The sequence below is a fragment of the Coregonus clupeaformis genome, chromosome 29 (genome assembly GCF_020615455.1).
Source record: "Coregonus clupeaformis isolate EN_2021a chromosome 29, ASM2061545v1, whole genome shotgun sequence".
NCBI lineage: Eukaryota > Metazoa > Chordata > Actinopteri > Salmoniformes > Salmonidae > Coregonus > Coregonus clupeaformis.
The window spans coordinates 39,560,272-39,572,053 of record NC_059220.1 but is presented as its reverse complement, the minus strand read 5'-3'; the positions used below and the strand labels follow the sequence as shown (position 1 = coordinate 39,572,053).

The 11,782-nt window shown below is 47.9% G+C and overlaps 1 pseudogene; it reads left to right on the top strand.

The window, feature by feature from the left end:
* Positions 1-1,298: 1,298 nt before the first annotated feature.
* Positions 1,299-10,753, top strand: LOC121572520 (annotated as a pseudogene).
* Positions 10,754-11,782: the final 1,029 nt, after the last annotated feature.

The window sequence follows — 11,782 nt, the reverse complement described above, 5'->3', positions numbered from 1 at the left end:
CCTTTCTAATTTTCTCTACTTTTGCATATTTGTGATACTGAATGTTATCAGATCTTCAACCAAAACCTAATATTAGATAAAGGGAACATAAGTGAACAAATAACACAACAATTACACATTTATTTTATTTATTTCATAAACAAAGTTATGCAACACCCAGTTCCCCTGTGTGAAAAAGTAATTGCCCCCTTACACTCAATAACTGGTTGTGCCACCTTTAGCTGCAATGACTCCAACCAAATGCTTCCTGTAGTTGTTGATCAGTCTCTCACATCGCTTTGGAGGAATTTTGGCCCACTCTTCCATGCAGAACTGCTTTAACTCAGTGACGTGTGGGTTTTCAAGCATGAACTGCTCGTTTCAAGTCCTGCCACAACGTCTCAATTGGGATTAGGTCTGGACTTTGACTAGGCCATTCCAAAACTTCCAATTTGTTGCTTTTTAGCAATTTTCATGTAGACTTGATTGTGTGTTTTGGATCATTGTCTTGCTGCATGACCCAGATGCGCTTCAGCTTCAGCTCACAGACGGATGGCATGACATTCTCCTGTAGAATTCTCTGATACAGAGCAGAATTCATGGTTCCTTCTATTAAGGCAAGTCGTCCAGGTCCTGAGGCAGCAAAGCATTCCCAAACCATCACACCACCACCACCGTGCTTGACCTTGGTATGATGTTCTTACTATGGAATGCAGTGTTTAGTTTTCGCCAGGCATAATGGGACCCATCTCGTCCAAAAAGTTGACTCAAGTTTGCCAAAAAGCACCTGGAGGATCATCAAGACTCTTGGAAGAACGTTCTATGGACAGATGATTCAAAAGTATAACTTTTAGGATGACATGGTTCCAGTAATGCCTGGCGAAAACCAAACACTGCATTCCACAGTAAGAACATCATACCAAAGGTCAAGCATGGTGGTGGTGGTGTGATGGTTTGGGGAAAACCATATGTTGTTTCTTAGTCTACGTCGATATTCCTTCTTAATTTGCTCGATAACATTATGGAAAAAGGGTTTATTGGATAAATGTGGCAACTCCTCTCTTGCTGCACCCCAAAAATGTTGGGCTAGATTTCAGGCCTTGTGGGCGGGTTTTGAGAGGTCATTGAACGAACATATTTTTTGGCAACCCTGCCAACAGCCTTAACATTTCAATGAAGAAGAAGAAGACGCTGGTTGTTAAATTGTGGTTTAAAGACGTCTAGGTTGTCCGATACGGAGTGTAAGGGCTATAAAAAATATGTTAGGTATGATGTCAAAGGGCGACATACTCTCGCATAGCGAAACAGTCACCAACAATATGATTGCAGTGGAAAGCATTACAGGTGAGAACTTCGGCTAGCTAGCTAAGTTAGCTGCCAGCCAGTGGGTGCATTGCACGTTTTGATCTGTAATTGGGATATCAATGGGTCGTCTTTGTCTGTTACAGAAGCTGTCGAGGCCGTTCTTTCATACACAAAGGGTGCAGAGGAGCTGCTGAAACGAAACTAGGTGCACCCTGACGTCATATTCAAGTACCTGGCGAAGGAGCGGGTGGTGATGCCCCCCAACAGCAAGAAAAACCAGGTAAAGAAGCGGACTCTAGAGTTCTGGTCTACGGGGAAGGTACAGTATAGATACAGCCAGTCAACATCTCACCTCACATTATTTTTGCTCTGTTCCTTAGAGGCTGAATTTGGCAATAACATATTAACCTGCGTTTGCCTCTTGCTAAATGTAGGGTGTCCCATCAAAAACGCATGTTTTGACCAATGGGTAAAATAATATGTTAATTGTGTAGATAATCCTCTAAGAAAACCAATGCTCCAAACCATGTATCTATTGTAAGGTTCTGTATTTATTTTCTTAGTCAACCTTGTGTTCTTGAACGTAGCCCTGTCTTTCATTTTTGTTTTTACTCACCTGGTCTCATCAGCTCAGTTCATTCTGTTTGTGCCTTGTGAGGTATTGTTCGTTTTTGATTCTACTAAGCCTTTTCCTAGCTCGTTTGTGAGAACCAGTTATAGCCTTCAGTCCTAGTTTTGATTCACCTGCCTGTTTGCCTACCGGTGTATGACCATTGCCTGCTTGTGACCACGATTCCTGCCTTCTGTGAAGGCGAAATAAACACCTGCCGCGCTCTACATGTGAATCTACACCTTTTTCTCCCTGAGTATTCATTACAGAATACCTCACCTAAAACTGAATGGATTCAGCGGAGCTACAGCGGCGCATAACCCAGCAAGAGGAGCGTATGGAGGAAATCTGCCATTTTCTCCGCCAGCCTATCCCTACTCCTCCGATGCCAGGTATCGTAACCCGATCACTCTCCTTCCGGTCGTCCTATAGGAGACCTCCTCATAGAACTTCAACGAGGACGCAATTCAGCTGCTGAGTATGCCCTTGAGTTCCGCACCATGGCTGCAGGGAGTGGATGGAGTGAGGCTGCTTTACTTACCGTCTACCGAAGAGGGCTCAACAGGGAACTTCAGGCGGAGCTACACTGTAGATGTGAACTTCAGGATTTAAATCAATACATTCGTACGTCCATCTCCATCGACCACCTCATCGCCACCCAGGAACCCGAAAACCTTCTCTTTCCATGATTCCGTCATCCCGTCCGAGTCTTCCAGATCCCATGCAGTTGGACCATGCTCCTCTTCCGTGTATCGAACGCCAAAGGCGGATCCAAGAAGGGCTCTGCCTATACTGTGGAGGGAAAGATCATCTACTCAGCCATTGCCCTGTTCGCCCCCCATGGAGAGATGAGAAGGGTCCCTCCGCTGCCATGCAGGTAGGCGTGTCCTTATTTCTAAATATCTCCCAGAAGCAATTCTCCATCCCAGTATTGATAACCGTGAAGGGGGTTACTAAGTACGTAGAGGGCTTGATAGATTCGGGAGCAGCAGGTAATTTTATCGTCACCAGCTAGTACAAGAGCTTGACATTGATCTAACACCTGTCACCCCTCCCTAACAGATTAACACCCTGGACGGGCAACCATTGGGCTCGGGCTTCATTACGCACCTGACACAGAGCGTCACCCTCCAGATTGGAGTCTTCGACACCAAAACCATTTAACTCATGGAACTCTCATCCCCCAAACAGCCACTCATCCTCGGACACCCCTGGCTTTGTCATCACGACCCTGCCATCTCGTGGAAACAAGTGAAACTACTGTCCTGGTCTTCTACCTGCTTCACCAGTTGTCTCAGCCTACCCTGCAGAGCCACCACCATAGAGGACTCTGCCTCTGCAGTGCCACCCACCATACCATCTGAATACGCCCAGTACAGTAATGTCTTCAGCAAAATCAAGGCCTCCACTCTGCCACCACATCGCCCAGGGGACTGTGCTATTGACTTACTCCCTGGATTGTCCCCACCGAAGGGCCGTGTTTACCCCCTATCTATCCCGGAAAATGAGGCAATGGAGAACTACATTGAGGAAGCACTCAAACTGTTTAATTTGTCCTTCTTCTTCCCCGGCTGCGTCCAGCTTCTTCTTCGTTGGAAAAAAGGACGGTGGTCTCCGTCCATGTATTGATTACTGTTCCCTGAATGACATCACGGTCAATAACCGTTTCCCTCTTCCTCTGATCCCAGCGACCCTTGAACAAGTGGGCCGCGCCAACATCTATACAAAACTCGACCTGCGAAGTGCATATAACATTGTCCGTATACATGAAGGCGACGAATGGAAGACGGCCTTTATCACCACATGAGGACACTACGAATACCTGGTCATGTCCTACGGCCCCCCGCTGTCTTCCAACCCTTTATGAACAAGGTTTTCCAGGATATGATCAACCGCTTTCTCGTCGTCTACATTGATGACATCCTGATCTACTCCCACTCCCTGAAGGAACACATACAGCATGTACAAAGGGATCTTCAACGGCTCCTTGACCATAACCTTTATGTGAAGACTGAAAAGAGCACCTTCCATGTAACCTCGGTAAACTTCCTCGGTTTCGTACTGACACCTGGAGGGGTCAGCATGGATGACAACAAAGTCACCGCCATCAGTAACCGGCCCAAACCCACCACCATTAAGGAACTCCTTTTCATTGGGTTCTCCAACTTCTGTCGCCGGTTAATTCTGAACTTCAGTTCTACTGCCGCTCCCCTCACTGCCCTTACCAGCCAAAAGACCCGGACCCTTCAATGGTCTGATACCGCCCTGACTGCTTTCAACAACTTGAAACGTCTCTTCACCTCAGCTCCTGTCCTTCGCCAACCTGATCCGACCCTACTTTTCACCATGGAGGTGGATGCCTCTGAAGTAGGTGTAGGAGCTACAGTGAGGGACAAAAGTATTTGATCCCCTGCTGATTTTGTACGTTTGCCCACTGACAAAGAAATGATCAGTCTATAATTTTAATGGTAGGTTTATTTGAACAGTGAGAGACAGAATAACAACAAAAAAATCCAGAAAAACGCATGTCAAAAATGTTATAAATTGAGAGGGAAATAAGTATTTGACCCCCTCTCAATCAGAAAGATTTCTGGCTCCCAGGTGTCTTTTTTACAGGTAACGAGCTGAGATTAGGAGCACACTTAAAGGGAATGCTCCTAATCTCAGCTTGTTACCTGTATAAAAGACACCTGTCCACAGAAGCAATCAATCAATCAGATTCCAAACTCTCCACCATGGCCAAGACCAAAGAGCTCTCCAAGGATGTCAAGGACAAGATTGTAGACCTACACAAGGCAGGAATGGGCTACAAGACCATCGCCAAGCAGCTTGGTGAGAAGGTGACAACAGTTGGTGCAATTATTTGCAAATGGAAGAAACACAAAAGAACTGTCAATCTCCCTCGGCCTGGGGCTCCATGCAATATCTCACCTCGTGGAGTTGCAATGATCATGAGAACGGTGAGGAATCAGCCCAGAACTACACGGGAGGATCTTGTCAATGATCTCAAGGCAGCTGGGACCATAGTCACCAAGAAAAAAATTGGTAACACACTACGCCATAAAGGACTGAAATCCTGCAGCGCCCGCAAGGTCCCCCTGCTAAAGAAAGCACATATACAGGCCCGTCTGAAGTTTGCCAATGAACATCTGAATGATTCAGAGGAGAACTGGGTGAAAGTGTTGTGGTCAGATGAGACCAAAATCGAGCTCTTTGGCATCAACTCAACTCGCCGTGTTTGGAGGAGGAGGAATGCTGCCTATGACCCCAAGAACACCATCCCCACCGTCAAACATGGAGGTGGAAACATTATGCTTTGGGGGTGTTTTTCTGCTAAGGGGACAGAACAACTTCACCGCATCAAAGGGACGATCGACGGGGCCATGTACCGTCAAATCTTGGGTGAGAACCTCCTTCCCTCAGCCAGGGCATTGAAAATGGGTCATGCATGGGTATTCCAGCATGACAATGACCCAAAACACACGGCCAAGGCAACAAAGGAGTGTCTCAAGAAGAAGCACATTAAGGTCCTGGAGTGGCCTAGCCAGTCTCCAGACCTTAATCCCATAGAAAATCTGTGGAGGGAGCTGAAGGTTCGAGTTGTCAAACGTCAGCCTCGAAACCTTAATGACTTGGAGAAGATCTGCAAAGAGAAGTGGGACAAAATCCCTCCTGAGATGTGTGAAAACCTGGTGGCCAACTACAAGAAACGTCTGACCTCTGTGATTGCCACCAAGGGTTTTGCCACCAAGTACTAAGTCATGTTTTGCAGAGGGGTCAAATACTTATTTCCCTCATTAAAATGTACATCAATTTATAACATTTTTGACATGCGTTTTTCTGGATTTTGTTGTTGTTTTTCTGTCTCTCACTGTTCAAATAAACCTACCATTAAACTTATAGACTGATCATGTCTTTGTCAGTGGGCAAACATACAAAATCAGCAGGGGATCAAATACTTTTTTCCCTCACTGTATACTCTCTTAGCGGGTGGGAACACCTCCAAAATCACATCCCTGTGCCTTCTTCTCCAGGAAGTTATCCTCCGCTAAGAGGAATTATGATGTAGGGAACAGAGAACTCCTCGCCATCAAGCTGGTCCTCGAGGAGTGGCGCCACTGGTTGGAGGGCGCACAACATCCCATTCTCGTCCTAACAGATCATCGTAATCTGGAATATATCAGAGGGGCCAAGAGGTTAAACTCCAGACAAGGCCGCTGGGCTCTCTTCTTCCCACGCTTCCATTTTCATGTTACTTACATCCCTGGAAAGAAAAACGTAAAAGCTGATGCTCTCTCCCGCCAGTTTGACCTTCCAACCAGTAACTCAGACCCTACACCCATTTTTCCTTCCTCTTGCATTATGGGACCGGTACTATGGGAGGTTCACTCTGCCATACAAGAAGCCCTAACCTCAGACCCGGCTCCTCCTGAGACACCAGCTGGGAAGAGTTACGTACCAGCAGCTGTTAGACACAAACTGATGCAATGGTGTCACACGTCCTTGGGGTCAGGACATCCAGGCATTACACGAACCACCGAACTTCTAGCCCTTAAGTTCTGGTGGTCCTCACTGGCATCCGACGTAAGGGATTACGTACTCTCCTGTCCAGTCTGTGCCCAAACCAAAAGCCCTCGTCATCACCCTTCCGGTAAGCTTCAACCTTTGCCAATCCCTCACAGACCCTAGTCCCACATAGCTGTTGACTTCATCACAGACCTTCCTGAATCCTCTGGTAACACCACCATCCTTGTCATAGTAGACCGTTTTTCAAAAATGTGTCGTCTGGTTCCTCTTCCTCATATACCTAACGCCATGGAATTGACTGAGTGTATGTTCCAGCAGGTGTTCCGTCTGTATGGGATTCCGGAGGACATTGTCTCTGACCGTGGGCCCCAGTTTGTCTCCCTGGTGTGGCGAGCCTTCTGTGACCCTTGGGGTCGCCCTCAGCCTCTCCTCCGGGTACCATCCCCAGACCAACGGGCAGACGGAACGCCTGAACCAAGAAATAGGGATGTACCTCCGCCAACAATGTTCTGCCTCGCCACACGACTGTAGTCGGTTTATGGCCTGGGCCAAATACGCTCAGAACTCACTCATGCATTCATCCCTCCGCCTTACTCCGTTTCAGTGTGTACTTGGTTACCAACCCCCCATGTTTCCCTGGGAGGCGGAGCCTGGTACTGTCCCAGTTGTCGACGACTGGTTTTGGCCTTTTTTTTGTTCTTTTTTTTTGTGTCATTTAGCAGACGCTCTTATCCAGAGCGACTTACAGTTAGTGAGTGCATACATTATTATTATTATTATTATTATTTTATTTTTAATTTTTTACACTGGCCCCCAGTGGGAATCGAACACACAACCCTGGCGTTGCAAACGCCATGCTCTACCAACTGAGCTACATCCCTGCCGGCCATTCCCTCCCCTACACTGGACGACGCTGGGCCAATTGTACGCCGCCTCATGGGTCATAGTGAGTGGGTATGGGAGACCGCTCACCGGCATCTGCAGGAAGCCTCTAATACCCAGAAACGCTTTTCCGACAGACGCCGCCGACCTACGCCACTCTTTCACCCCGGACAGCGTGTGTGGCTCTCTACCAGAGACATCCGGCTCCGCCTCCCCTGCAAAGAGTTCTGTCCTCGCTTCATTGGTCGCTTCAAGATAACCCATCGCATCAACCCTGTCATGTACCGCCTCCAGTTACCCCGTCAGTATAAAATCTCCTCGTCCTTCCATGTGTCTCTGTTAAAACCGGTCACCTACAGTCCTCTTCATCCTCCAGTCTCAACCCGCAGTGCGCCCCCACCGTTGGAGGTTGGAGGGGAACCTGCCTACGCCATTCAGGCCATCCTTGATTCCAAACGCCTGAGAGGTCGCATCCACTATCTAGTGGACTGGGAAGGTTATGGGCCTGAAGACCGGTCCTGGGTCCTCAACTAGGACCTCCTCAACCCAGAGATGATTCAGGCATTCCACCATGATCGTCCCGCTCCCCGACCTCGGGGTCGACCCCCAAACAGACCCACTGGACATCAGCCTCGACGCAGAACGTCGGGTCAGTCCACGACCTTGTCGAACCAGCCTGCCGGACCTCGCCCCCGAGGTAGGCGGCCGCATCTGCTCCCCCACCCGCCCGCTCCACCCTCCAGTGCCGTTGGGTCGTCAGGAGCCTCCCTTTGGGTAGCCCTGTTTCTTTGTGTTCTTGAACGTAGCCCTGTCTTTCATTTTTGTTCATTGATTTCACCTGTGTTAGTTACTCACCTGGTCTCATCAGCTCCTTATTTAGTTCAGTTCATTCTGTTTGTGCCTTGTGAGGTATTGTTCATTTTTGACTCTACTAAACCTTTTCCAAGCTCGTTTGTGAGAACCAGTTATAGCCTTCAGTCCTAGTTTTGATTCACCTGCCTGTTTGCCTACCGGTGTATGACCATTGCCTGCTTGTGCCCACGATTCCTGCCTTCTGCGAAGGCGAAATAAACACCAGCTGCGCTCTGCGCGTGAATCTACACCTTTTTCATTACATCTATCATAATCCGTTCAAAAGTTATTGCGTTTTTACCCTTGTAGGAAGGCCAAAATTAGCCTGAATAAATCAATGGAGGCCAGAGAAGAAAAGTTGTAAAAAAATAAGGTGAATTACAATGCATTGTGTCAGCTAGGCTGGATGCTGTGCAATAATGAAGTACCTGACAGGCTCACTTTCCCATTGAACTCATCATCTTTCTTATCGAATCCGCAGGACATAAAACAATATAGAGGTAAGATATAAACTCAGCAAAAAAAGAAACATCCCTTTTTCAGGACCCTGTCTTTCAAAGATAATTTAAAAAAATCCAAATAACATCACAGATCTTCATTGTAAAGGGTTTAAACACTGTTTCCCATGCTTGTTCAATGAACCATAAACAATTAATGAACATGCACCTGTGGAACGGTTGTTAAGACACTAACAGCTTACAGACGGTAGGCAATTAAGGTCACAGTTATGAAAACGTAGGACACTAAAGAGGCCTTTCTACTGACTCTGAAAAACACCAAAAGAAAGATGCCCAGGGTCCCTGATCATCTGCGTGAATGTGCCTTAGGCATGCTGCAAGGAGGCATGAGGACTGCAGATGTGGCCAGGGCAATAAATTGCAATGTCCGTACTGTGAGACGCCTAAGACAGCGCTACAGGGAGACAGGACGGACAGCTGATCGTCCTCGCAGTGGCAGACCACGTGTAACAACACCTGCATAGGATCGGTACATCCGAACATCACACCTGCGGGACAGGTACAGGATGGCAACAACAACTGCCCGAGTTACACCAGGACCGCACAATCCCTCCATCAGTGCTCAGACTGTCCACAATAGGCTGAGAGAGGCTGAACTGAGGGCTTGTAGGCCTGTTGTAAGGCAGATCCTCACCAGACATCACCGGCAACAACGTCGCCTATGGGCACAAAACCACCGTCGCTGGACCTGACAGGACTGGCAAAAAGTGCTCTTCACTGACAAGTCACGGTTTTGTCTCACCAGGGGTGATGGTCGGATTCGCGTTTATTGTCGAAGGAATGAGCGTTACACCGAGGCCTGTACTCTGGAGCGGGATCGATTTGGAGGTGGAGGGTCCGTCATGGTCTTGGGTGGTGTTTCACAGCATCATCGGACTGAGCTTGTTGTCATTGCAGGCAATCTCAACGCTGTGCGTTACAGGGAAGACATCCTCCTCCCTCATGTGGTACCCTTCCTGCAGGCTCATCCTGACATGACCCGCCAGCATGACAATGCCACCAGCCATACTGCTCGTTCTGTGCGTGATTTCCTGCAAGACAGGAATGTCAGTGTTCTGCTATGGCCAGCGAAGAGCCCGGATCTCAATCCCATTGAGCACGTCTGGGACCTGTTGGATCGGAGGGTGAGGGCTAGGGCCATTCCCCCCAGAAATGTCTGGGAACTTGCAGGTGCCTTGGTGGAAGAGTGGGGTAACATCTCACAGCAAGAACTGGCAAATCTGGTGCAGTCCATGAGGAGGAGATGCATTGCAGTGCTTAATGCAGCTGGTGGCCACACTAGATACTGACTGTTACTTTTGATTTTGACCCCCCCTTTGTTCAGGGACACATTATTCAATTTCTGTTAGTCACATGTCTGTGGAACTTGTTCAGTTTATGTGTCAGTTGTTGAATGTTATGTTCATACAAATATTTACACGTTAAGTTTGCTGAAAATAAATGCAGTTGACAGTGAGAGGGTGTTTATTTTTTTGCTGAGTTTATATATTTTTTTCTAGCTCCTCAACAGTCAGAACCCCACCTTGGGCCAGCCTCCTCAGGACTGGGACCCTCAACACTTCTGGGAGGACGTTTGTCTGCGCCTCTTCTCCAGGTAATCATCTTGACCCAAATTATACAGTTCACACTCTCTTTTGAGATTATTTTTGCTGAACTGCTCGTATAGTTTAAAACAATATTAATTTAATACAAACTATCTGATCTCTCTGTGTTTTAGTGCTGATGGTCAACAGATGGAGTTCCATGGTTCTGAGCTGACCAGCCTGTGTCTCCTGGCCCTGGCGAGGGACGAGAGGCTCCTGTTGAGCCCCAATCTGGACCCTCCTGGCCTGAAGGCCCTGTCCTCCCCCACGGCCTGGTGCTGGTAGCAGTAGCAGGGACCATACACAGAGACACTGTCTGTCTGGGAGTCTATGAACAGGTGTTTGGCCTTATCCGCTCCCCACTAGAACAGAACAGCTGGAAGATCAAGTTTGTCAACCTGAAGATCAGGGGGCAGGATGCCCTGGAAGGAGCAGAGGAACTGGCCTCGCCTGCGCTGACCTGTAGCTCCACTGAACTGCAGCTGCTCTGCAGATGATCAGGGACCTGGGGTGCATGCCAATATTCTAAGTGTCTTCCTCTCCTCTTCTTCATCTGCACTGTTTCGAAAGAACTTGACAAGTGAAAGTAGATTGCTGGTGTAGCCATCAACCATATTGCTTTCACCTATCCTGGGTTTTTAGGTCAATGCAGATGAAGGAGAGGAGACGAGGAGAGAGCCACTTCAGATTATTGAGATCCACACCTGGTGTCACCAAGATCAGGGCTCTGCTCTGTAGACAATAAGGGAGTGGTGGTTAGAGATATGCTTGTGAGAGACGTGAGAATGAAAGACAAAGTGCACTCAATACATTATGCAAGTAATGTAATTGTCATGATGGGGTAAACATACATTTTATGCTTTGTTTTCTTCAACAATACTATAAAGTGAGGTATTATTTACTGCTGCATCAAGAAGACAAATACATTTAAAATGTTGCTATTAATACAGTATTCCAGGATATGTTTCAACGTGACCAAGACAAAGGAGATGATTGTGGACTACAGGAAAAAAAAGAGGACTGAGCACGCCCCCATTCTCATCAACGGGGCTGTAGTGGAACAGGTTGAGAGCTTCAAGTTCCTTGGTGTCCACATCACCAACAAACTATCATGGTCCAAACACACCAAGACAGTCGTGAAGAGGGCACGACAAAGCCTATTCCCCCTCAGGAGACTGAAAAGATTTGGCATGGGTCCTCAGATCCTCAAAAAATTCTACAGCTGCACCATCGAGAGCATCCTGACTGGTTGCATCACCGCCTGGTATGGCAACTGCTTGGCCTCCGACCGCAAGGCACTACAGAGGGTAGTGCGTACGGCCCAGTACATCACTGGGGCCAAGCTTCCTGCCATCCAGGACCTCTATACCAGGCGGTGTCAGAGGAAGGCCCTCAAAATTGTCAAAGACTCCAGCCACCCTAGTCATAGACTGTTCTCTCTGCTACCGCACGGCAAGCGGTACCGGAGTGCCAAGTCTAGATCCAAAAGACTTCTCAACAGCTTCTACCCCCAAGCCATAAGACTC